Raw genomic sequence first — 27,248 nt, forward strand, 5'->3', positions numbered from 1 at the left:
CACGCTCCTCTGGAGTAGTAGCCTTCCTCCACTGCAAATAGGAGTCCGACACCCATAAGGCACTAACGGAAGAGTTCAAGAACCACATGTTTCTTTGAGCCCATTTAATGGCCCACTCCCTTCGGCTCTCGCAGTAAGCGCCACGCAGCGATCTGGGACGGTGTCAAGCTTCGGGATCATCCGCTTAAGTCCAACTGTCTCATCACCTCTCCGGAAGATGCATACCATGAATTCCAAGCCAGGAATGCGCACGGATCGGGTAGGATCCAAGGAAGATACTCCAAAGGATGATTTGAGATGCCACCACGGTGACAACCCATCTAATCAAGGGGCCATCGTCACTCTTCAGTTTGTTTTCCCAGTAATTGCAGACCCGAGTGAAATCCACCATGTAAAGCCTGGTCCTCATTGCAATCGAGCGAGCATGATAAGAAGGAACATGAACTGGGGGCTCGATCAATCGAAGGCGCTCCATAAGCCAGACCTACCAAAAGCGGGTATTAGACGAAAAGAAAAAGAAAAAAAACAAAAAAAAAAAAACGAAAAAAAAAAACGAAAAAAAAAAGAAAAAAAAAGAGAGAGAAAAAGAAAAGTGTTCTTTTACCTGCAGAATAACGGGACTTCCCAAATAAGGTAGGTCGCGATTGGCTTTCCTGTTATCCAAACCCAATAAGATCTCTCCTAAGCATAAACAAGCTGGGCTCCTGCGCAGTTCCATTTGTTCAACTAGGCCCAAGAGACGGGGATCACCTCTCAAATCATCATCAACATGCCCTTGAAGGATATATACATGCAACAAGCAAAACCCAAAAGCCCTTCGCCTGGCAACATAAGAGACGGTGGGGTCGGCCTTGTTAATGAATCGGTCAATAAAGTCCAACATTCGCACTCCTTTCGAGGTCACTAGACGGTTCACCTCAATTCTTGTCAATCCAAGCATGTCTCTAAATTTGTTCTTATACCCTTGGGAAGTAGAAGGAATAGCAGACAAGTGTTCTGGGTCCCACCCACTGATCGCGGCAATTTCTTCAGGAAACGGGCAAATGTCACCTCCGGGGAAAGCAAAAACATGATAATTTGAGTCCCAATAATCAAGACAAGTATCTAGGAATGGTTTGACCACCTTGATAAGCTTCAAGCTCAACAATGATCCAAGATTATAAGCACCCATGTCGTGTTTCTCCATGTTGGAAAACTCGTTGGTCCACTCTTTTAGACGAATCTCTAAAGTATTCATGATGAATGTTTCTTTTGAGAAATTTATGTAATAAGACGAGGAAGAGACGGAAGAATTGTGTGAATAAAACCTCTATCGACGTCTCTATTTATACTAAAATCTGTTTCCTAAAATCCGCCAGGACGGATACACCTGGGAACAGGCGCAGCTCCTGCTGCGCCTCTTCAAAGGGACGCAGCTCCTGCTGCGCCTCTTCCTCAGCATTGTTTCTGTGAATTTTCGCGTTGGATCTTTCCTAAATTCCTTAACGAATAATTTCCTATTCATACGGGTTATTATTTTGGTAAATACGTCAAAATTACCATAGTTCGTGTTTCCTAATTTCACGGATGCGCTTTTCGAGGCAATATCAGCATTTTCATCATTTTAGCACACTTATATATTTCTTTCTATTTTCTTCTTTCTTAGGAAATCATTTCTCCAAATTAATGTGATTTATTTCAAACTTATATATTTCTTTTATTTATTTCTTTTTTCGGGAATTATTTCGCCCCCGTCCCACGTTACATTTCCAACTTATAGATTTTTTTTTTTTTTTTTTCATTTTTTTGGGGGTAACCCTTCCTATCGTCCGGTCATTTCCGGCAAATTTTTCGCATTTTGGCTTTTTTGCATTTTTTTGCACTTGTGAGTCATTTGTTTTGCGCTAATTTAGGCCATACATCGTCAAATGTATGTTTTACGTGAACTTCTATGTAAATTTTGGCAGCATGACGACATAAACCGTCATCTACCAAACCTATTCAAAGCTAACCTGCATGTACAAGCAACATAACCCAGCAGCAAAGGCACTCAGGCCATCATATACAACAAAGGGATATGTACAACAAACTGGGAGCTCGAGCCCCAAGCAAAATCCAAATGTCCAAAATGTAGGTCCTAAAATGTACAAATGTGCAAGATACAGCCAACAACAAACAACAAAACAAAAACTATTGCCGGTCGTCACCTAACTCCGCAACTCTCGCCTCGAGAGCAGCAACCTCGGCGTCGCGAACCTCGAGCTCCCTGAACAAACGAGCTGTCTCCTCCCGAGACTGGGCAAGCTCTCGCTCCAGCTCACGCTCCCTCTGCAAGCAACAAAATTGGCTCATGTCAATCATTTCAAACAATCATAAGAAAATAAGAAAATTCAAAAATGAAGAAAGGTTCATACCTGACGACCTCGACCGCCGACAAGTGCCTCGACGGTAGTATCTCGCAGCCGGTTGGCTACCCTCCATAACGCCACAAACCGGGACGGCGCAACCTGCATTTTCAAAGAAAAGAAGTTCTTAATAATGAGATAAGGACAATCAAATGTGTTCTTACACAAAGATCATGCAAATTAGAGGCTCACCCTCCGAACCAGATGCTGCAAATCGTCCAGGCCAGCATCCGTCACAGTCACGTCAAAGTTACGCAGCTCGGAGATCGTCGTCCTCCCGGTCGCGTAAGTGTACTCGAGGGTCTCGGGGTACTCTGGGGGCTCGACGCCCGCCGCCTCGACCTCCTGCAAAGTCAAATGATTCTCTTTAATCGGTGATCTTTCATCGTATTCTCAAAAATCAAAAATAAAGAAGGATAAAGCACTTAACACAACCGGCCAGTACGCCAACCTCCCGTAGAGGAACGCCGAGTAGTCCTCACCAGGAAGAAGGAGGGCGTCACCACCAACGCCAACCAAGTCAGCCTCCCTCTCAGCCTCAGAAGGCTCCCTGAACATCGTCCTAGGAGGATCGATGAGAACCGTCAAGATATCCCGAGAGCACTGACGAGCCAAGCGCTCGCCCAAGTACCACACAGGACCCATCGACGTCCTCAACAACAGCCGGCTCGAGCTCCTAGGTCGAAGGACCTCAGCCACAAAAGGAGGAGCGCCAGCATACTCCGCCCAAGGCCTGGGCACCCACTGGGAAAAGACAAGCAAGAAATCATTCTTATGATCGGTAAAAAGTAACAAAGAAGCAAAACGAATATAAGTGAGATGCTCACGCTGTCCAGCTGAAGAGCGTTCACGTCCCGCCGGTAGACACCGTGAGAGGAGCGCTTGCTCCTCGTGCGACACATTACCCAATCCCTCACAACGGGACAGGCCTTCTCCAGCGGCTCCGTCCTCTTGGGCGAGAGGCTCGAAAAGTAGGAGTACACCCACGCCTGCGAAGCAAGATAGTCAATAACGATCTTTCGTAATTCGATAAGGAAAGGAAGTGATTATTAGTCCAAATGAAGGTTCATACCTCCAACAAGAGCCAGTGGCCGACAAAGCACAGGAGAAGTCCTCTTCTCCATCAACTCCGGACGAACCATGGCCCTCATAAAGCGGATGAGGACCGCAAAACTAGTAGTGACCCAGTCCCAACGCCCTATGGAGCTCAGGTCAGAAATAAAGGGAAGAAGCTTCGTCGACAGCCTCTCTCCCTTGTCTCCGAGGTAGATCGAAGACAGAAACCACCAAAGCCACAAGCGGGCCCTCTGCTCAGCTGTACATGGAGGAGGAGTCGTCTTTCTCCCGTCGATCACCACCAGCGCTGGAGTCTTCCCCGCAAAGTAGTCTCGGACATAAGAACTAGGCACCAAACCAGGCACTGTGATAGCCTTCGGCGCCAAGTTCCAGCCGATCAACCTCCTAGCCTCGGCCGAGTCCACCCTCATGGCAGTCTCCGACCACTCCACCACCTCAGTCCCACACGGCAGCCCAAAGATCATGCCGTAGTCCTCCAACGTGACTCCCACCTCACCAAAAGGCTTGTGAAAAGTGGAAGTCGTATCCCGTGATCGGTCCAAGAAAGCGCGGACCAGGCTAAGGTTAGCCCGCAGCTTCCTCTTCGGGATATCCCTCCAAGCTTGCACCAGGGCGCCGAATGCTCCCCGCTCGATCATGGCCCGCTCCTCCGCCGACAGCCTCTTGTAGCACTCCATAGCCGTCCTGTAGCCCGAGAACGATCTGATGTTCCCGGCCTCCTATTGTGATTTGAAATAAAAGCTATCTTCAGTTTGAATGAAATTGGAATAGAAATTGGAGCGAATGAAACGAAAGAAGATGAGTGATGAGTGATGAATTCAAGATTACCAAGCTCTTCACCGTCCTATAGGACAGGTGACCCTCCGTAGCCCAAAGCAAGTGCCTGTTGTCCCAGGTCTCAGCCCACGCAGGTTCTCCCCTCAGCTGGCGACCTCCTCGCCCCACGTTGGCCCGTCTCGGGGCCTCCTCCTCCTCCTCAGCAACCTCCTCCTCGAGGATCTCGTCCTCAGCAACCTCCCCGGCTGCCCTAGCCGCAGCAAAAGCCTCCTCGAGAGCACGAGAAGCATCAACAGCAGTGTCTATCTCCATGGGAGCTCTCCCAGAAGTAGAAGCCTAGTCACCTACAAAATTAGGGCATATTTAGGCCGCGTCAAGTAACGACAAGCCTTGATCATGGGATTTTCGAGTTTTTAGGAGCCCGAAGTCGCTCTTTTCTCGCCATCTTTGGCCGTATTCCCACAAACCCGATCACTCATGTGGTAATTTGGGTCAAGTCAAGCCTAAGTTGAAGCTTAGTCATGGGTTCGAGTCGAAATTTCGACAGCATTTCGTTATAACGGCGATTATGCCCTAGAAAAGTGTCCTAAAAAAGTCGTCACAAACCAAAATTCCGAGATGATAGGAAGTTTACCCATCATTCAAGGATTCCAAATGTCAAGTTTCATCGCAAATGGGCAATCCTAAGGCCATTTTCGAAGCAATTTACGGTTTAGCTGTGAAACCGTCTCAATTTCACTCAAATGCCCAAAACTCAATGAAAATTCGAAACAAATACATTGTTATGATCCTTATACTGCCAATTAGCCATTTATATGGTCAATTTTACAAGGCAAGATCATTTGAGGGAAAAGCCCCAAATTTTCGACATTTTAGGGTTGAAAACCCTAAATTTTGTCGATCCAATTCGTCCGTTATAGAAGATTAATGCAAGAATGATATACATACCTCGATTAGTCATGGTGAATGCAAGCTTTTGGATCAAATTTTGGCGGAGATGGTTGAAGTTTGAGAGAGAAATTGATGAATTTGTGTTTCGAAACAAATGAAATAAACCCTCTGTTTCATCGCGTTTTTACGCAGAAAAGACACCTCCAGGAACAGACGCAGCAGGTGCTGCGCCTCTTCCAAGAGACGCAGCTCTTGCCGCGCCTCTTCCTTAGATTCCCTTCATACGAATTTTCAAAAATTCGTTATGAGTTCGTTATTTGTGGGCCCATCTTTGGTGCGCCTCTTCCCCGATGCCATTTTATCTTTTTTGGTCTGTTTGACGATAATTCTTCGTTCAGACCCGCATTTCTAAGACAACGGCACACTATCATACATTATTTATTGCTTCCAAGACCTTGCTTGACACAACGAGCAGGTATTCTTTGACAGGTGTTTCGACACGCCTTCATTATATTCCCCCAGCGAGAGTAAGCGGATAGACAATCCCTCTCGAGACATGGAGATAAATTCCTGATAAGGTTTTCCCCAACGAGAGTTCACGACATACAATCGTCCTTCTCGAGTTCTTCTGAAGTTTGTTTGAAGACGACCCAAGCAGATGTCTCCCAGCAGTTCCCGCCTGTGTTCTGCTACCCACAATATTTCTGTTTCCCCACCTGAGCGATAAAGGTGTCGTTCTCCAGAGGTTCCCATACCGGCAGGGTTCTTACACTCAAGCCTTAGTTACCCCTCAGTTTGAAATTATATTTTGGGCCTCCTTCCCATTGATGCTTTCCTTTAGGGTCCCACACCCTAGCACAGTTCTTACTTATCTTTTAAGTCTTATCCTTTAGCTCCTACGCTTATCCTTTAGCTCCTACGCTTATCCTTTAGCTCCTATGCACCTCCGGTAACGTCTCTCAAGAAGTTTCAGGTATGGTCTCTTCTTATGGCTGGCGAGCTTCCTTACGTAGTCTAATGGACTTTAAACAACCCTCCCCGATAGTCGACAGACTAAAATGTTCCCGACGACAGGTCCTTGGCTAAGACCCCTTGAGCCGCCTCGCGTCGCCATAGTCTTCAGGTTGTAATCTTCGATTGACTTGAGGGCTATATTTTGACTTTCGCCTTGTCCAAGCCTCAGTCAAAGTGGGGGCTCTGTAGATACCTCATTTCTGCACCTCCCGCAAAGCACCCGGTGATGATTGGGCTGCATGTTTGGTACGCGGAACGATTTATGACAGTTCGTAAGTTTATCGTCAAGTGATTGCTCAAACACTGATGTCTACCTCTTAATTGTCATCTACGCGCCGATACGGTCATTTTGACAGTAATTAGAGTACATTTGGAGTCCGGGCCGAAAACCGTCTTCATTTTATGATAAACTGCCAAATCCCGAGTCAGAATGTTCTGGAATGTTCCGGATATTTCTATTCCATATTTTATAAATCTTTCACAATCTTTTATTCTTTGGTAAAGTATTTCCCGTAATATTCACACAAAATCTTAAGGAAAATAAGATTATCCCGTCATTCCATAAACCAAACACGGAAATCTTTCTTCCGCAAAAGAAAACCACCTGGGAACAGACGCAGCAGGTGCTGCGCCTCTTCCAAGAGACGCAGTGACTGCTGCGCCTCTTCCCAGGTCCTTTTCTGCGTATTTTTCGTATCTTTTCATATCTTTTCGAGATTCACTTCCAAAGTTTCTCCGAAAACCCTATTCCTTCACGCGATTAGTATAAATAGGGGCCTTCGCTCCTCATATTTCTCACGCGAGTGTCCGCCCTTCTCTTCTCCCTTTGCATTCTAGACCACGTTCTTACTTTTTGGCGTCTACGTGCTTGAACATTCGACCATGTAAGCTCGGATCCTTCTGAGTACCAGCCTCGTTTGCATGACCGACCAACTTGACCAACTCCACAATAATCAACTTAATTAATCTTAATCGTTTTCCTCTTACGAGGGCACTTTCGTTACATTCGAGTCGAGCATCACTAATCGTAAACTTAGTTCATCTCGTTTCATCAAACATGTAAGTCTGAGGGTGTAAATCTCTCTTCTATTTATTGTTATTTACTTTTTGTATCATTAATGTAAGGTCCATGTCGAAAATACTTCTTAAAACCGATTTATAAAACCATGCTTTAAAGCCCTTTTTACGGATTACCAGAAGATGACCGTCGAGAAAGGACGCAGCAACTGCTGCGCCTCTTCGAAGGGACGCAGCACATGCTGCGCCTCTTCGTGAGGCTGCCGCAGTTCCTGCTTCCTTTTTTTTCCTTCGTCCTCTCTCAATTCGTCGTTCATTATTTGTCTTCGTTTGTTCTTCAATTCCTTGACATAATAGCACAATAATTTCACATGTATATTGTTTATCATCATTAATATGTATAGTTCATCGTTAAATCCCGACTTAAATCCCAAGTAATCCAATATTTGCGGGTTTTCGTCATTAAAATCAATCCGGGTTGTAGAGATTCGATTATTTCGTATGGAGTTTCTGGAATTCGACCTTTGATATATTTCCATCTGTCTATTCGTCATTAATTTGTCATATTTAACCTATTTAGTTCACCTATGTCACTAATCAATCTTTCATTCATGTAATTAATTCGTTTGCATTCGTTTCATCGATGTTTTATTGCTTTTATGACCCATTCGCATGTAATTAACACATTAAATCACTTTCATCCGAGTCGAATATCATAATTAATCCTTAAATTCACCAATTAACATTAACGATTTGCAGTTCCGACTTCACAGCCAGAACTCACCCTTGGAACAGACGCAGCAACTGTTGCGCCTCTTCCAGAGGGCGCAGCTCTGCTGCGCCTCTTCCAGGTTGATTTCTGTCTCTGAACTTTCGTTCTGCCTTGGCCTAGTTTAATTAGCTTACGTATTTAATTAACTAATTAATCGTATTATCGCCTAATTCCTGTTCGCTTATTCGTTTATTTTGTTCTTTCTCAAATTATCCGTTTTGGAAGTATTTTCGACGTAAATCAATTGAATCCATTGTAATTATTCTAATTTTCATTATTGTATTTTATTGTATTTCTTTTATTGTATCATTTGTATGCCTTCATATATAATTGAGCTTAAATCCCTACTTTGACATTTATTGTATGATTAAATTACGTGTTAACCGACTTAGTCTAAATTCTCACATGTTAGGATTAAAACTTGGATGTTGCATTGCATGCATATAATCGACGATATATCGAGTATAGATAATTTCCCTAATCATTAGTAGAGGCCGCTATCGAGGCGGGCGGGATTAGGTGTTCGATCAAAAGAGCTTCCTAATACGTACCCTCACCCCTTACTCCAGATCTCTGTGAACATCCGTGTTCATTGGCATCCACGAGAGTCATTCTAAACATAGAATGCTAAGGGTAATGAGTTCTTGGTGTTCATGTCACTACTTTGTGTCTTGACATGGCACGAGGTATTCGAACGGTTTCCAATTTTCCACAATAAATTGGTGGCGACTCCACAAATGCAAACGCTTGTTTCCCAAGCGCCCCCGTGGCCCATGTCCACAAGGCCTATTAACAAAAGACGGGTAATCAATTTTAAGGCTTGGTTAAAAAATTAGATACTAAGTTGGGAAAAATGGAACATAGGTTTGTAAATGGTTTTATGCCATTTTTAAGTAATTTTGCGGGTTGAATAAGGATAGACGGTTTATGAGTGGTTTACGCCATTAATTAACAAAGCGGGCTAAGTAGAAGTAAAAGGGCTAATGGATGGTTTTAGGCCATTCTGTATGATTTATAGGAAAATAAGCGTAAAGAGCCATTTAGTTATAACATTGTCAATTTTCATTTTGTCATTTAATTTTAGCCTCATCATCGGGTACCCTTAAGGCTAGGTAGACAACTTTGAGGTGTCTACAGAAGCCCCCATTTTGACTGAGTCTGAGTAAGACGAAAGTCAAAGTAGTCCGGCCGGGACAGATAAAGGATAAGAAACGTACCTGGGTCTCTTATTTACCTGTCTGGAGTAGTTGGAATCTGGGACTGGCTTAGCAAAACTTTGTTTTACTAATCTGGAATGAAACTGGAACTGGTGCAACGAAACTTTGTTTCGTTGGTCTGAAACTGACATAGTGAAACTTTGTTTCACTGGTTTATAACTGGTATAGCCAAACTTTGTTCAGCTGGTCTGGAACTGGTACGACAAACTTTGTTTTGTTAATCTGGAATGGAGCTGGTAAAACTTTGTTTCACCAATCTGGAAACTGGTATGGCAAAACTTTGTTTCGCCGGTCTGGAATCTGGGTAAAGCAAAACTTTGTTTTGCTGGTCTGGAATCTGGAATGGCCAAACTTTGTTTGGCTGGTCTGGAATCTGGTATAGCTAAACTTTGTTTAGCTAATCTGGATCTGGAAAAGCAAAACTTTGTTTCGCTTAAGGGTGAACCTGCAAAATTTGATTTCACAAGCTCGATTGCATGTCAGGGCCTGCCGACCAAGGAATTCAAAATTTTATTTTGAAAAGGGATTATAATGTAAAATTTGATTTTACAAACTAGGATTTGCAAAATTTTATTTCGCAAAGTGGAAGTTCAGAAATTTTTATTTTAAGAACTCAAATGCATGTCAGGGCCTGCCGACCAAAGGATTTCAAAATTTTATTTTGAAAAAGGATGAGTAAGATCGTAAAATTTTATTTTACAAACTTAGATGCGTGTTAGATCCCGCTGACCGATAAGTTTGAAAATTGCAAAATTTTATTTCACAAAAAGGGGAAGTTTAGAAAATTTTATTTTAAGAACTCAAAATGCATGTCAGGGCCTGTCGACCAATTGATTTGAAAAATGCAAAATTTTATTTCGCAAAAAGGTAAGTTCAAAATATTTAATTTTAAGAACTCAAATGCATATTAGGGCCTGCCGAACAATTGATTTGAAAATTGCAAAATTTTATTTCACAAAATTGACTGGAGAATTGCAAAATTTTATTTTGCTTAAAGGTTAAACTGGAAGTTTTCGCAATTATTGATTGAAATGGGCTGAAAAGTTGCGAAATTTTTATTTCGCAAAATAGAGAGATGTAAAATTTTATTTTACAAAAGCGGGTTTAAAACCGAGTACGTTAAATATGCTTAATTAAAAGACGGGTTGAAAAACCGAGGTCGACCATTCGTGTTGACTTGAAATTGACGTATTAATTGAATACTCCACAAAGTTCAGGGAAGATGAATTCTATTTTGCTTATCTCATATTCAACTGACCAAACTTTTACTTTCCCCTTTTCTTCAATTGAACTTTCAATTTCTTCATTTCATCATAAATCCCAGTAAATCGTCCTCATGTTTCCAATTTGATTTGATTTTTTTTCCTTAATTCATCTATTGTTGCTCATTAAAGCCCAATCGTCCTCGAAGATCAGTGCCTATGCCACCATAGCCATTATCCCAGCTCCGTACTAGCGATGAGGTGGCTGACATCAGAGCATCGTCGAGACTGCTCGTTCCTGATATGGGGTGCGATTAGCGGGTTTATGCCGCCATAGCTGTCATTCGAGCCCCCGATTGGCGACCGGATGACCGATTACGGAGCTCCGTCGAAGTAAGTACCTTTTTTTTGTCGATCGATTTTTAATTTATGCTCTTTAAATGATTGCTGAAATGTATTATTCTAATTGGGACGAGAACAGCGTGGATTGCGCCTTGGCCGTCATTTCAGCTACCGATGGGGAACATGATGATTGACATCGGAGCACCGTCATTCTTTGGCTTCTGATATGGGATGTAATCAGCGACAGTTATTGTACCGTCGATAAGCAATCGTTCGAGCTTCGAATTGGTGACCGGATGACTGATGATGGAGCATTGTCGAACCCCTTGGCTGTGACATTTGACCGGATTTATTGGCACCAACTTCGATCAAGCTGTGAGTATTTCCGTCTCTTTATTGACTGATTCATGTTTATGCCTCTTTTCTTTGTTTTATTTCTTTACTGATCAAGTCGTATGCTTGATTATAAGATTGAAGTGATAGTTTTACTGGTCTTGCGAATCAAGTATTGTGCTTCGTAATAGTACTGAACTGATAGTGCCATTACGACATTAATGCAAATAATCCATGATGTTGATGATGATATATGCTGATGTGTGATGCACACTTACGACAACAAAGACTACACTAGCTAATTGACAATGCGTTCTTTTCGTAAAATAGACCATAGACACATGACACATCTCATCACTAGTCCTGTTACAATTTTTTTTTTAAAAAAACGTGCTATTGAGCATGATCTGGGCAAGGGACATAGTACTCTACTCCTAGCTGCTTAGGTGTTGTGCCTATTGAGTTGTTACCAAATTGTACGTCCTTACAATATTATTGGTCACGGCTGTCTTCTAAATTGTTAACACATGCATAATGACTTTTCCCTTAGGCCCTTCGTTTTGGCTGAAATTCTTCTATTTAGATTCCCTGTGACACAATTCTCCAGAGGCTGCTTGTTGTGGTAGCCCCCCTGTTTATTTATTTTCTGATGTGTGTGTTTTTAGTGCCACACAGCAAATCTGTTTTTTAAAAACATCTTTTTTTCTTCTTTCCGACCTGGTGTGGGTCGTGATTGTGCCATATTTTTTTTCTTATTTTTTTTTTTGGATTTTGAGATTCATATTGTAAAATGAGTTTTGCCTTCTTTACAGTAACAAGCTCGGCTAATTACCCAAAACTAATACTATAGAAATAAAATACTTTTGTAACCGTGTAAGTGTAGTGCACATTCACCGAATTCTTAGATGCTAAACGAGGGTGATAAATGGAATGGGGTAGAAGGGTCTATGGTGTTAGAAGACACTGGAGATCTGTGTGCCTCTCTCACTCACCTAAATGAATGAAAGGATCGTCCCAAGAGGAATGGAGACAATGTAACCGTGGATTTGACTCGTCTGAGAAACGAAAAATGACTATTCTGCAATTTGAATTGCAACTTTGACTAGAGTGTTTTTTTTTGTCTCTTTTTTTTTACTGGAACTTTTTTTTTGTCTTTTTTACTGGAACTTTTTTTCCTTTTGAGATTTTTGATACGGGATAAAATTGCAACTTTGGCTGGATTTTTTCTGTCTTGTGAATTTTTGAGACTTTTGACATTGGTAGTTGTATCTATTTGAGATCATAATTTTTCTCTTTGAATATTTGAGAGTCTTGAAACTGGATTTGGATCTGTTTGAACTCGTATCGGTATTTAGACTCGCGTCTTAAGTTCATTCTAAGGGACTTGTGGTCACCCATCTTGTTTTAAGGGCATGGAGTGTGCGCTCCCGTGTTTCATTTGGTAAGTTTGGGCACGGGTGTACTAAGAATTTGGTTTGAATATTTTTGAGCTAGTTTTCTAGCTTTAATGGAAATGGATGACAATATTTGCTAAAATTGTCGATCGTATGAGTTTGTTTGCTGATCTAGTAGTCATTTGAGATATGGGAAATTGATATAACTTGTAGATAGAGAGTTGTGCTCATTTGGATTTGTAGTCTCCAAACCTAAAGATCACCTAGAGACACGGCGATCAAGGAATTATCACACCACAGGAGATGGAAAAGGTGATCAAATGCACGCCCTCGTTTAGGCTGATTCTAAGAGGTCGATTGATCTACACTAAAAAGATACGGCCTAAAGTATTTCAAGTCAATTCTACTAGTTAAGGGTAAAAAGTAGAACAAGTGACTATAAAAATGACATATGCTCTTATTTTTATTTATGCAACTCAAAGAGGACTAGGATGGTCCTATCTTAATTAGATACTTATGTAAACTAGTGTTTTTTTAGGTAATGTCAGGAACACTCGTATGAGATTATATGACTATAAGAGTGAATTTTCTTGTTCTATCGACATGTTTATTCTTACTCTTTAGTTATTTTTTTTATATATGCAACTGAGAAAGGAGTTGGATGGTCCTAATTTAATCAAATTTTGATGGAAACTACATGTGAGTTAGTATTGTTTAGTCTTCCTCTACCCTTCTTTTGTTCCCAGGCTAGAGTGGCTATTAAAATTAGGGTCTCGTTTACTCCTCCCTATCCCAGGTCATGACATCTTAGCTTTTAGAAAAAACGAGTAATATGGTGAATGTACATGTATCTAATGCTAGAAAAGGCCTGAATGAGAGTAACCATTTTTTTTAACATACTGGAATCATTATTGCTGTACTGGACTGACTATGTTCGCACTTCTGAGAGGATCACGCTGCTACTACGACATATGGGGTGATGCATGCCCTATATGAGACCTTGCTTAAGAATGGAACTTACTATGTTGAATGCATACGTCTAGCTTCCTAGGATCCATGCTCATTGAAATGGACTAAATGCTTCCTGCATGAAGCGGTTGATGTCGTCACTCTTCCAATCAAACACATTTATAATACTCAACAAACAACTAGTTAGCGGTAAGTCGAGGTCGATCCATGGGACGATGTGCTTTGGGTTCTAAGTCTATCTATCTCAATTTATGCTAGTGTCACAATTGATGGGGTTTGTAGTTGTGTCCTAGGCTAATACAAGCAATAAAGTAAAATAAGCAATAAAAGAAAAGATGTAATTAAATGATTAAAAGTGCTAGGATATCATAGGGTCATAGGGGATTCATGGTTTTAATCATACAAACATGTTTACAATTATATGCAAGCAATTAGTGTTGTGGAGGAACCGAGTTGGTTTATGTCTTACGGTTCATAGGAAGAGTTGGGTCCCGGAGCCGAATCGATTAGATCGTACAACACCTACAAGTCGACTTACTTTCCTCCTATTCAACTTCTAAGCATGGTCTAACAAGACTCGATTTGGTTTATATCTTACAAGTCAAGTTGAGTAAATAAGAGATGGTTGTAAATGCAAGGATTCATAGGCTTAGCATTTCATCAAACATAACATGTGCATAAAGTTGACATCACAACAAGCAAGCAATTTAATCATATGAAAACATATTAGATTAAGCATGAATAAATCCCATGTTGGTTTCCCCTAATTACCCACTAATCCTAGCTAAGAGACTACTCATTCATTATCAAGTTTAACATGTTAACAAGGTTGTCAATCATATTAACAAGGTAAAACATGATGAACAAGTAAGAAAGATTAACAATAATTAAAACAAGGATTAAGAGGATTATACCTATGGAGATTCCAAAACAATAATGCAAAGAATAATAGAAGAAACTTGATGATTGATGGAAGGTTGTCAATCTCCCAATAATAACCCAATAATCTTCAATTACCCAATAATAAACTTGAATAATAAACTTGAACAATAATTATGGAAATATTAATGTGTAATTTGTGAAAAGATTAAAGAGTAATCTATTCTAATCTACTCCTAATCTAATCTAAGGAAGGATTTTTCTAGCTAAAAAGATGTGTAAAAGGACCCCCTTTGATTATTTACAAATGGGGTATTTATAGTAGAAATTAGATGGATGCATTAGGGTTAACTAAGGGCTAAACTAGTAATTACACTTTTGAGATTTGAGCAGGGAGACTCCGGTATTTTTCGAAGGAAGGGCGTCTTTCACGGAGCTTGAAGAACACGAAAATTGCTGTAAAGGAATCCATGCGTTTTGGAGTCGGGACGGGCGGATTCTGGCTGGGGAAAACGGGCGGATTCAGTTGAATCCGGGCGGATTCTGAAAATGCAATCCGGGCGGATTTGGGAGAAGACGCTCGGACAAAAAGAGAGGGGAACACGGGCGGATTTGGAGGAATATGGGCGTCTTCTTGAGAAGACGAGCGTCTTCTGCCTAAGACGCGCGGATTCCCGAACAGCTTCTTTGTTTGACCTCGGATTGTAAAAGGGACGTCATTTTCTCATCCGGATCCCTATTGGAGTGATTCAAAAGCCTAGATCACTTGTTTTTTCGACGCCGTTCCAACTAGCATACTTTCAGAGCCAAAGTAGCAGCCCTTGATTTGCGTTCCGAGCAATTTTCTTCATGAATGGCTTCCTTGCTTTTCCTCCTTGCTTTAAACCTTATGACCTTTCTATATACTCTTTATTCTTACATCATTGGTCATCATTCTTGCCTCCTCTTCATAATAGTCCATCTAATATCATAAATAAGCTTCCAAATATGCACGAAAGACGGGAATTTCCGCCTTATTATCTCCTTTTCTACAAAACATATGAAATGCGATAGAAAAGCAAATAGGAAGGTTTTGACGGATAAAATGGCCATAGAAATGCTATAATAGTATGCAAAATAGGCTCAATTAGAGGACTAAATGTGCTCAAATAATGGTCACATCAAATATCCCCAAACCGAACCTTTACCCGTCCCGAGTAAAGAGGTGGCAAAAACTAGACCTTTATTTAAACTAACCTACTAATATAACCGATATGAGACAATTAGCGGGTCTCACTCCGCCCCTTCAACTCACAATAAGACAACCATGAGGTAGGATGCCTTCTTGCAAGGCAAGGTGGAGCTTGCCAAAATAGCGACACATCCAAGCATTAAAGCACACAAAACAAGTAATGGATGCATCTACGAAAGAATAGCCACTTTCCTCATCTAAGTGGCGGAAATTATCTACAAGGGAAGCAATTCAAGGGTACACACTCCTTCATAGATATGGTTTCTTCAAACTACTAAGCCTAGAAGGATACGAATAAATCACCTCCAAATTGTGTCAAGCTAGGGTACCTTTGTCCTCAATCGTTAAATGCTTTTGTCAAGAATAGACTCCCTATGGTGTTAGAAACACTGGAGGATCGCGAAATTCCCCCTCTTGCCTAGATAAGAAGAAGGGTCGTCCCCTCTCTACCATGCACAAAAATGGATACGGTGGATAAAGGGATCGATAGATATTTGAGTTTCACTTTGGGAGTTTGCTTTCATTTTTGTTTTTTCCCCCCAATTTCTTGTGGCATATAACATTTGAGAACACTTTCTTGCCATTTCTTTTGATTTTTGGCATTTCAACACTTGACAACTTTCAACTTTTCTTTGCATTTCTTTTGAACATTTTCAAAGTCACCCCATATGTAGTGAGGGTGGCTTATATTTGAAACTTTAGGAGTTCTATTTTTGCTCCTCTTTTCATTTGATGCATTTTTGCAAACTTTCTTTCACTTTTTATTTCATTGAACTCAAATTGATTTCTTTTTGTGCCCATTCCCTTTGATGACAAAAATGTGGTAGAACATGGATGATGGATGGATGGATGGATGCATGGTTTCAAGGGTCACCTTGGAATAAACGGTAGCCAAGGAGTTATCAAACCACAAGGTACTCTTGACTAGGCCTTAAACCATGGGTCAAAGGATACTAGCATGACACATCCTAGGGTGTTTTACAAGTATTCTAACAAGCAAAGTCTTAAGAAGAAAAAGCAACTACTAGGGCCTATATACACTTGTCAAACTTCCCAAGTAGACGGTTTCACAAAATTTTTCGAACATGCAACTACATGCCATGATGCAACTAACATATAAACATCCTAATGCAAATGATTCTACTAACTAATATGCCATATAAACTAAATGCAAGGCCTAAGTTCACATTGTTATACCGCATCAATCAAAATAAAGCCACATAGTCAATAACATAAAGAGGAAAAAGGAGATTGGAACGATCATACCATGCGGTCTTCAATATCCTCATGTCTCGGATGTGGCGTAGTCGATCAATGTGAATAAGGATAGAACAAACACAATATATATAACAATATATACAAGACTACACTACAAAAGAAATAAACTTGTTTTTCGATTTTTCAAATTTTTATGGATTTTGTTTTTATGAAATTTAAAAGATATATTTTTGGGATTTTTTGAAATTATTCAATTTTTATGTTTTTTTGGAATATAAATTTCTATCCCCCACTTTATTTTGGACATTGTCCTCAATGTACATGTAGGAGTAGGAATAAAAAGGAAAGTACATGTTTTTTGGATTTTTGAATTTTTTGGAATAAAATACAGATGCAATGATATGATATGAATGAATGCATGCTCTAACTAAATGCAATTCTATATGACATATATAACAAATGAATGCAATCTAAACTATATTATATGATGCATGATTTTTATTAAGCTATGGTCACCTATGATCAAACCTCCCCAAACCGATTTAAACACTATTTCTAGTGTAGAAATGAATAGGATTGGTCATTAGTGACTATGCATGAATTCTAGTCTATATGCAACTATCTACATGAATCGTGTGAGATATATACAATGCAACTATACTATATGAACTAACTAATGTAAATGCAATATGAAATATAGTACAAATGCAAGCTAAATGTATATGCAAGGTCAAGGGAAAGGGTATCTTACAAATGGTGGTTTGAGGGAGGACTCCACCAAACTCATTCATATTCCATTATCCATGGAGCTCAATGCTCTCAATAGTTGATCAAAGGTTTGTGAATGGTCCTCAAGTAAGCATGAATAAGTCTTGAACCATTTCAAAATAGAGTAGGGCCAATTCATGAGGGACCTCCCTTTGAACTCCTTCCCCTTCTCTTTTGCTTTGTGATGATGGCCTTCCCGGCTCTTAAAACTAGCAAACTTGAGATTCTTCTCATGGGGGCTTTTCCGGTTGCTTCTATTTCTTCCAAAGTTGATGATGCGAATGCTTGGACTAGTCAATTCTCCAAGGATAGAAGGCAAACTTTCATGGCATTGATGATGGGATGTCTTAGGAGTTGGGATAGTGGATGCCAAATTTCCACATATAGACTCCTTCTTAACCTTTTCTTTGAGCTTCCCCACTAAGTAATTCTTGTATGACGATTTGACTTTCATGAGAAGGTCCATAATGTCATCTCCAACTATCATGGGCTCCATAGTGGGTGCGAAAAGGTTATCGTGAAGGCATTCCTCCAATTCATCGAAGCAATCTTCAAACTTCTCAAGGATGGGTTCCTCAAGAAAGCTAATCCCATAACTCCATTCATCATTTAAGTACATATTTCCCTCATCATCTTCTTCCATAGATGCATCATCATCGCTTTCTACATATGAATCATAAATAGGGGCGTCACTTCTCCTCAATAATTCTTTCTCCAACACCTTAAAATCCACATCAAAATTCACACCCTCATACTCACAAAGGCTAAGAGTATTTGGCTTACTCAACCTCATGTCTTCATCATCAAATACCACACTTTCATACTCACAAGAGCTCAAGAAGATTGGCTCTTCCCACTTCACATCTTCTTCATCAAAGGTCATTGCCTCAAATTCACATTCATGTTCAATGCTCAAGGATTGGTGGGGAGTGTTTGGTTGGGTGGTTTCTTGGGTTTCCTCCATTTGGGCAATTCGAATTGCCAACTCCTCACCATGGGCAAGAATGCCTTGAAGAACATTATCCATCTTTTGGCTCACCTCTAGCATTTGTTTGAAGAAGCTTTGTTGATCTCCCATCATTTGGAGAATCACAATAATCAAAAGAAATGGCAAGAAAGTGTTCCCATCATTTGTTTGAAGAAGCTTTGTTGATCTCCCCGGCAACGGCGCCATTTTGATGCGGTTGATGTCGCCACTCATCCAATCAAACACATTTATAATACTCAACAAACAACTAGTTAGCGGTAAGTCGAGGTCGATCCATGGGACGGTGTGCTTTGGGTTCTAAGTCTATCTATCTCAATTTATGCTAGTGTCACAATTGATGGGGTTTGTAGTTGTGTCCTAGGCTAATACAAGCAATAAAGTAAAATAAGCAATAAAAGAAAAGATGTAAACAAATGATTAAAAGTGCTAGGATATCATAGGGTCATAGGGGATTCATGGTTTTAATCATACAAACATGTTTACAATTATATGCAAGCAATTAGTGTTGTGGAGGAACCGAGTTGGTTTATGTCTTACGGTTCATAGGAAGAGTTGGGTCCCGGAGCCGAATCGATTAGATTGTACAACACCTACAAGTCGACTTACTTTCCTTCTATTCAACTTCTATGCATGGTCTAACAAGACTCGAGTTGGTTTATATCTTACAAGTCAAGTTGAGTAAATAAGAGATGGTTGTAAATGCAAGGATTCATAGGCTTAGCATTTCATCAAACATAACATGTGCATAAAGTTGACATCACAACAAGCAAGCAATTTAATCATATGAAAACATATTAGATTAAGCATGAATCAATCCCATGTTGGTTTCCCCTAATTACCCACTACTCCTAGCTAAGAGACTACTCATTCATTATCAAGTTTAACATGCTAACAAGGTTGTCAATCATATTAACAAGGTAAAACATGATGAACAAGTAAGAAAGATTAACAATAATTAAAACAAGGATTAAGAGGATTATACCTATAGAGATTCCAAAACAATAATGCAAAGAATAATAGAAGAAACTTGATGATTGATGGAAGGTTGTCAATCTCCCAATAATAACCCAATAATCTTCAATTACCCAATAATAAACTTGAATAATAAACTTGAACAATAATTATGGAAATATTAATGTGTAATTTGTGAAAAGATTAAAGAGTAATCTATTCTAATCTACTCCTAATCTAATCTAAGGAAGGATTTTTCTAGCTAAAAAGATGTGTCAAAGGATTATTACAAATGGGGTATTTATTGTAGAAATTAGGTGGATGCATTAGGGTTAACTAAGGGCTAAACTAGTAATTACACTTTTGAGATTTGAGCAGGGAGAAGCCGGTATTTTTCGAAGGAAGGGCGTCTTTCACGGAGCTTGAAGAACACGAAAATTGCTGTAAAGGAATCCGTGCGTATTGGAGTCGGGACGGGCAGATTCTGGCTGGGGAAAACGGGCGGATTCAGTTGAATCCGGGCGGATTCTGAAAATGCAATCCGGGCGGATTTGGGAGAAGACGCACGGATTGTGAAGATGCAATCCGGGCGGATTTGGGAGAAGACGCACGGATTGTAATTCACGTAGAAAGGAAAAGTTTCCTGTCCAGGAATACGCCCGTCCCGAGCGAAATATGGGCGTCCTGGGCTTCAACCCGAGCGGGTTGAATTTGACCCGAGCGGGTTGAGCTGTATCTTGAGCTCGGATTGTAAAACGGACGTCATTTTCTCATCCGGACTCCTATTGGAGTGATTCAAAAGCCTAAATCACTTGATTTTTCGACGCCGTTCCATCTAGCATATTTTCAGAGCAAAAGGAGCAACTCTTGATTCGGTTTTCGAGCGATTTCTTCTTGTAATGCCTTCCCTCTCGTCATTCTTTCTTTTAACCCTTTGATCCTTCTATATACACTTTATTCCTACATCTTTGGTCATCATTCTTGCCTCCTCTTCATACTAGTCCATCTAATATCATCAATAAGCTTCCAAATATGCACGAAAGACGGGAATTTCCGCCTTATTATCTCCTTTTCTACAAAACATATGAAATGCGATAGAAAAGCAAATAGGAAGGTTTTGACGGATAAAATGGCCATAGAAATGCTATAATAGTATGCAAAATAGGCTCAATTAGGGGACTAAATGTGCTCAAATAATGGTCACATCAAATATCCCCAAACCGAACCTTTACCCGTCCCGAGTAAAGAGGTGGCAAAAACTAGACCTTTATTTAAACTAACCTACTAATATAACCGATATGAGACAATTAGCGGGTCTCACTCCGCCCCTTCAACTCACAATAAGACAACCATGAGGTAGGATGCCTTCTTGCAAGGCAAGGTGGGGCTTGCCAAAATGGCGACACATCCAAGCATTAAAGCACACAAAACAAGTAATGGATGCATCTACGAAAGAATAGCCACTTTCCTCATCTAAGTGGCGGAAATTATTTACAAGGGAAGCAATTCAAGGGTACACACTCCTTCATAGATATGGTTTCTTCAAACTACTAAGCCTAGAAGGATACCAATAAATCACCTCCAAATTGTGTCAAGCTAGGGTACCTTTGTCCTCAATCATTAAATGCTTTTGTCAAGAATAGACTCCCTATGGTGTTAGAAACACTGGAGGATCGCGAAATTCCCCCTCTTGCCTAGACAAGAAGAAGGGTCGTCCCCTCTCTACCATGCACAAAAATGGATACGGTGGATAAAGGGATCGATAGATATTTGAGTTTCACTTTGGGAGTTTGCTTTCATTTTTGTTTTTCCCCCCAATTTCTTGTGGCATATAACATTTGAGAACACTTTCTTGCCATTTCTTTTGATTTTTGGCATTTCAACACTTGACAACTTTCAACTTTTCTTTGCATTTCTTTTGAACATTTTCAAAGTCACCCCATATGTAGCGAGGGTGGCTTATATTTGAAACTTTAGGAGTTCTATTTTTACTCCTCTTTTCATTTGATGCATTTTTGCAAACTTTCTTTCACTTTTTATTTCATTGAACTCAAATTGATTTCTTTTTGTGCCCATTCCCTTTGATGACAAAAATGTGGTAGAACATGGATGATGGATGGATGGATGGATGCATGGTTTCAAGGGTCACCTTGGAATAAACGGTAGCCAAGGAGTTATCACACCACAAGGTACTCTTGACTAGGCCTTAAACCATGGGTCAAAGGATACTAGCATGACACATCCTAGGGTGTTTTACAAGTATTCTAACAAGCAAAGTCTTAAGGAGAAAAAGCATCTACTAGGACCTATATACACTTGTCAAACTTCCCAAGTAGACGGTTTCACAAAATTTTTCGAACATGCAACTACATGCCATGATGCAACTAACATATAAACATCCTAATGCAAATGATTCTACCAACTAATATGCCATATAAACTAAATGCAAGTCCTAAATTCACATTGTTTATACCGCATCAATCAAAATAAAGCCACATAGTCATTAACATAAAGAGGAAAAAGGAGATTGGAAAGATCATACCATGCGGTCTTCATGATCCTCATGTCTCGGATGTGGCGTAGTCAATCAACGTGAACAAGGATAGAACAAATACAATATATACAACAATATATACAAGACTACACTACAAAAGAAATAAACTTGTTTTTGGTTTTTCAATTTTCAAATTTTTATGGTTTTTGATTTTATGAAATTAAAAGACATATTTTTGTGATTTTTCAAAAATTTTCAATTTTTATGTATTTTGGAATATAAATTCCCATCCCCCACTTTATTTTGGACATTGTCCTCAATGTACATGTAGGAGTAGGAATAAAAAGAAAATACATGTTTTTGGATTTTTTTTGATTTTATGGAAATTGAAATACAAATGCAATGATATGATATGAATGAATGCATGCTCTAACCAAATGCAATTCTATATGACATATATAACAAATGAATGCAATCTAAACTATATTATATGATGCATGATTTAAACTATGGTCACGTATGATCAAACCTCCCCAAACCGATTTAAACATTATTTCTAGTGTAGAAATGAATAGGTTTGGCCATTAGTGACTATGCATGAATTCTAGTCTATATGTAACTATCTACATGAATCATGTGAGATATATTACAATGCGACTATACTATATGAACTAAATAATGTAAATGCAATATGAAATATAATACAAATGCAAGCTTAATGTATATGTAAATAACTAAATGCAAGTGGAAATGTAATGCAAAGTGAAAGAAAATGATATCTTACAAATGGTGGTTTGAGATAGGACTCCACCAAACTCGTTCGAATTCCATTATCCATGGAGCTCAATGCTCTCAATAGTTGATCAAAGGTTTGTGAATGGTCCTCAAGTAAGCATGAATAAGTCTTGAACCATTTCAAAATGAAGTAGGGCCAATCCATGAGGGACCTCCCTTTGAACTCCTTCCCCTTCTCTTTTGCTTTGTGATGATGGCCTTCCCGGCTCTTAAAACTAGCAAACTTGAGATTCTTGTCATGCGGGCTTTTCCGGTTGCTCCTATTTCTTCCAAAGTTGATGATGCAAATGCTTGGACTAGTCAATTCTCCAAGGATAGAAGGCAAACTTTCATGGCATTGATGATGGGATGTCTTAGGAGTTGGGATAGTGGATGCCAAATTTCCACATATAGACTCCTTCTTAACCTTTTCTTTGAGCTTCCCCACTAAGTAATTCTTGTATGACGATTTGACTTTCGTGAGAAGGTCCATAATGTCATATCCAACTATCATGGGCTCCATAGTGGGTGCGAAAAGGTTATCGTGAAGACATTCCTCCTCTTCATCGAAGCAATCTTCAAACTTCTCAAGGATGGGTTCCTCAAGAAAGCTAATCCCATAACTCCATTCATCATTTGAGTACATATTTCCCTCATCATCTTCTTCCATAGATGCATCATCATCGCTTTCTCCATATGAATCATAAATAGGGGCGTCACTTCTCCTCAATAATTCTTTCTCCAACACCTTAAAATCCACATCAAAATTCACACCCTCATACTCACAAAGGCTAAGAGTATTTGACTTACTCAACCTCATGTCTTCATCATCAAATACCACACTTTCATACTCACAAGAGCTCAAGAAGATTGGCTCTTCCCACTTCACATCTTCTTCATCAAAGGTCATTGCCTCAAATTCACATTCATGTTCAATGCTCAAGGATTGGTGGGGAGTGTTTGGTTGGGTGGTTTCTTGGGTTTCCTCCATTTGGGCAATTCGAATTGCCAACTCCTCACCATGGGCAAGAATGCCTTGAAGAACATTATCCCTCTTTTGGCTCACCTCTAGCATTTGTTTGAAGAAGCTTTGTTGATCTCCCATCATTTGGAGAATCACATTTTGAATGGGTTCATTTTCTTGTTGTGGGTAAGTGTGAAAGTGGTTGTATTGTGGCAATTGAAACTCATTATGAAGTGGGTATTGGGTGGGTGGTTGTTGTGGATATTGAATGTGGTGATTTTGGTGGGAAAAATTGGGGTAGTGGTTAGGATTTTCATTGTACAAATAGTAAGGTAGGTTTGTGTTGACTTGCTCCTCAAACTCCCCATACCCATAGTCATACTCAAAAGATCCACCACATACTCCATATGTCAAGTCTTGAGCCATCATAGCTAAGACAAAGAAGTAACTACAAACATGGAAACTACACAAAAACGGTAAGAACGATCCTTGAGGAACAAGTTCCTCAAGGTTAAAGCACAATTAAAATAGACAAACAAGTAAGAACTTAATCACATAGCATCATCCCCGGCAACGGCGCCATTTTGATGCGGTTGATGTCGTCACTCATCCAATCAAACACATTTATAATACTCAACAAACAACTAGTTAGCGGTAAGTCGAGGTCGATCCATGGGACGGTGTGCTTTGGGTTCTAAGTCTATCTATCTCAATTTATGCTAGTGTCACAATTGATGGGGTTTGTAGTTGTGTCCTAGGCTAATACAAGCAATAAAGTAAAATAAGCAATAAAAGAAAAGATGTAAACAAATGATTAAAAGTGCTAGGATATCATAGGGTCATAGGGGATTCATGGTTTTAATCATACAAACATGTTTACAATTATATGCAAGCAATTAGTGTTGTGGAGGAACCGAGTTGGTTTATGTCTTACGGTTCATAGGAAGAGTTGGGTCCCGGAGCCGAATCGATTAGATTGTACAACACCTACAAGTCGACTTACTTTCCTTCTATTCAACTTCTATGCATGGTCTAACAAGACTCGAGTTGGTTTATATCTTACAAGTCAAGTTGAGTAAATAAGAGATGGTTGTAAATGCAAGGATTCATAGGCTTAGCATTTCATCAAACATAACATGTGCATAAAGTTGACATCACAACAAGCAAGCAATTTAATCATATGAAAACATATTAGATTAAGCATGAATCAATCCCATGTTGGTTTCCCCTAATTACCCACTACTCCTAGCTAAGAGACTACTCATTCATTATCAAGTTTAACATGCTAACAAGGTTGTCAATCATATTAACAAGGTAAAACATGATGAACAAGTAAGAAAGATTAACAATAATTAAAACAAGGATTAAGAGGATTATACCTATAGAGATTCCAAAACAATAATGCAAAGAATAATAGAAGAAACTTGATGATTGATGGAAGGTTGTCAATCTCCCAATAATAACCCAATAATCTTCAATTACCCAATAATAAACTTGAATAATAAACTTGAACAATAATTATGGAAATATTAATGTGTAATTTGTGAAAAGATTAAAGAGTAATCTATTCTAATCTACTCCTAATCTAATCTAAGGAAGGATTTTTCTAGCTAAAAAGATGTGTAAAAGGACCCCCTTTGATTATTTACAAATGGGGTATTTATAGTAGAAATTAGGTGGATGCATTAGGGTTAACTAAGGGCTAAACTAGTAATTACACTTTTGAGATTTGAGCAGGGAGACTCCGGTATTTTTCGAAGGAAGGGCGTCTTTCACGGAGCTTGAAGAACACGAAAATTGCTGTAAAGGAATCCGTGCGTTTTGGAGTCGGGACGGGCGGATTCTGGCTGGGGAAAACGGGCGGATTCAGTTGAATCCGGACGGATTCTGAAAATGCAATCCGGGCGGATTTGGGAGAAGACGCTCGGACAAAAAGAGAGGGGAACACGGGCGGATTTGGAGGAATATGGGCGTCTTCTTGAGAAGACGAGCGTCTTCTGCCTAAGACGCGCGGATTCCCGAACAGCTTCTTTGTTTGACCTCGGATTGTAAAACGGACGTCATTTTCTCATCCGGACCCCTATTGGAGTGATTCAAAAGCCTAGATCACTTGTTTTTTCGACGCCGTTCCAACTAGCATACTTTCAGAGCCAAAGGAGCAGCCCTTGATTTGCGTTCCGAGCAATTTTCTTCATGAATGGCTTCCTTGCTTTTCCTCCTTGCTTTAAACCTTATGACCTTTCTATATACTCTTTATTCTTACATCATTGGTCATCATTCTTGCCTCCTCTTCATACTAGTCCATCTAATATCATCAATAAGCTTCCAAATATGCACGAAAGACGGGAATTTCCGCCTTATTATCTCCTTTTCTACAAAACATATGAAATGCGATAGAAAAGCAAATAGGAAGGTTTTGACGGATAAAATGGCCATAGAATGTTATAATAGTATGCAAAATAGGCTCAATTAGGGGACTAAATGTGCGCAAATAATGTTCACATCACTGCACATAGGACTTACGTAACTACTGATTTTTTTTTTTTACATATTATATGTGCAGGACCGACACACCGACTGACAACTGACGCACTGATGGACTGACACACAGACTAACCTGTGAACTAGCTAGATGCAAAACCTGGTAAGCTGATGAATGGGTATACTAATGTCCTATGATGCCTCCCTAAGTGTAATGGTTCATGATGATACGAGATCTAATGGAAACAGACACAAAGAAATGTGGTGATCCTATTATGAGGACAGAGAACGTAACTGCAAATGCATGCTTAGGCTAATTTATGGCTGTATGTACCTACATGAGTAGACAGACATTGCATACTAGCTGTCCCAGTTATCCCACGTCTAGAACAAATTCTATTTATCATAATTTTTTTTGGTTAATTTATTACGAGTAAGATTATGTCAATAATTATCAACAAACAAACAGGACACATAATATAGCCTAACAAAGGTTCTACGGGATCTATGGTTAGGTTTGTGGTTGGTAATTGGGTACTCACAACATTAAAATACCCGAGGGTATCTCTCGCTTTTGTGCTCCCCCAGTCATCTGGACCAGACGAGTTGCCAAAACACGACGTCATGAGGTGGAAAATACGTGTAAGGCCTAGTCGGTCGAATGGATCTTCTAGGTATACAACATACTTTACCGAGGGTGAATAAGGTAGCTTAAGATGACATAATACTGGCTTACGGAGAGCTTATGCCTTTTTTGTCTTTACAATATACAAAAGATAGATTCATAATACGAATGGATTAAACAGAGGAAACATTATTAGCAAGAATAGCAACGTACAAACTAAAGCTCAAGAAATTCTGGGAGTAATCTCACTGTCATGCATTATTTTTATACACAAAGTTACACGTCAAGTTAAGAGCGTCAAATATTCCAATTCATGATAATTAAAATGTAAACTGAATGTTGCTAGCTTGGCATGTTAAGCGGTTATGCATGAATGTTTGAATGTATGAACGGACAACCACTACCAGCTTTGTTAATGAAGTCAAAAATCATTAGTCCGGGAACAAAAAGTCAAATATATAATATTACAAATATAGTTCGAGTCTT

The 27,248-nt window shown here is 39.7% G+C and overlaps 1 long non-coding RNA gene across 1 annotated transcript; it reads left to right on the top strand.

Annotated features, from left to right (window-relative positions):
- The first annotated feature begins 10,356 nt into the window (after positions 1-10,356).
- On the top strand, positions 10,357-26,560 carry LOC141586937 (uncharacterized). The gene is made up of 3 exons (XR_012519658.1): positions 10,357-10,744; positions 10,833-11,068; positions 26,220-26,560. It is a non-coding gene; the product is annotated as an uncharacterized LOC141586937 (long non-coding RNA).
- Positions 26,561-27,248: the final 688 nt, after the last annotated feature.

The sequence above is a fragment of the Silene latifolia genome, chromosome 6, assembly GCF_048544455.1.
Source record: "Silene latifolia isolate original U9 population chromosome 6, ASM4854445v1, whole genome shotgun sequence".
In the NCBI taxonomy this organism is placed as follows: domain Eukaryota; kingdom Viridiplantae; phylum Streptophyta; class Magnoliopsida; order Caryophyllales; family Caryophyllaceae; genus Silene; species Silene latifolia.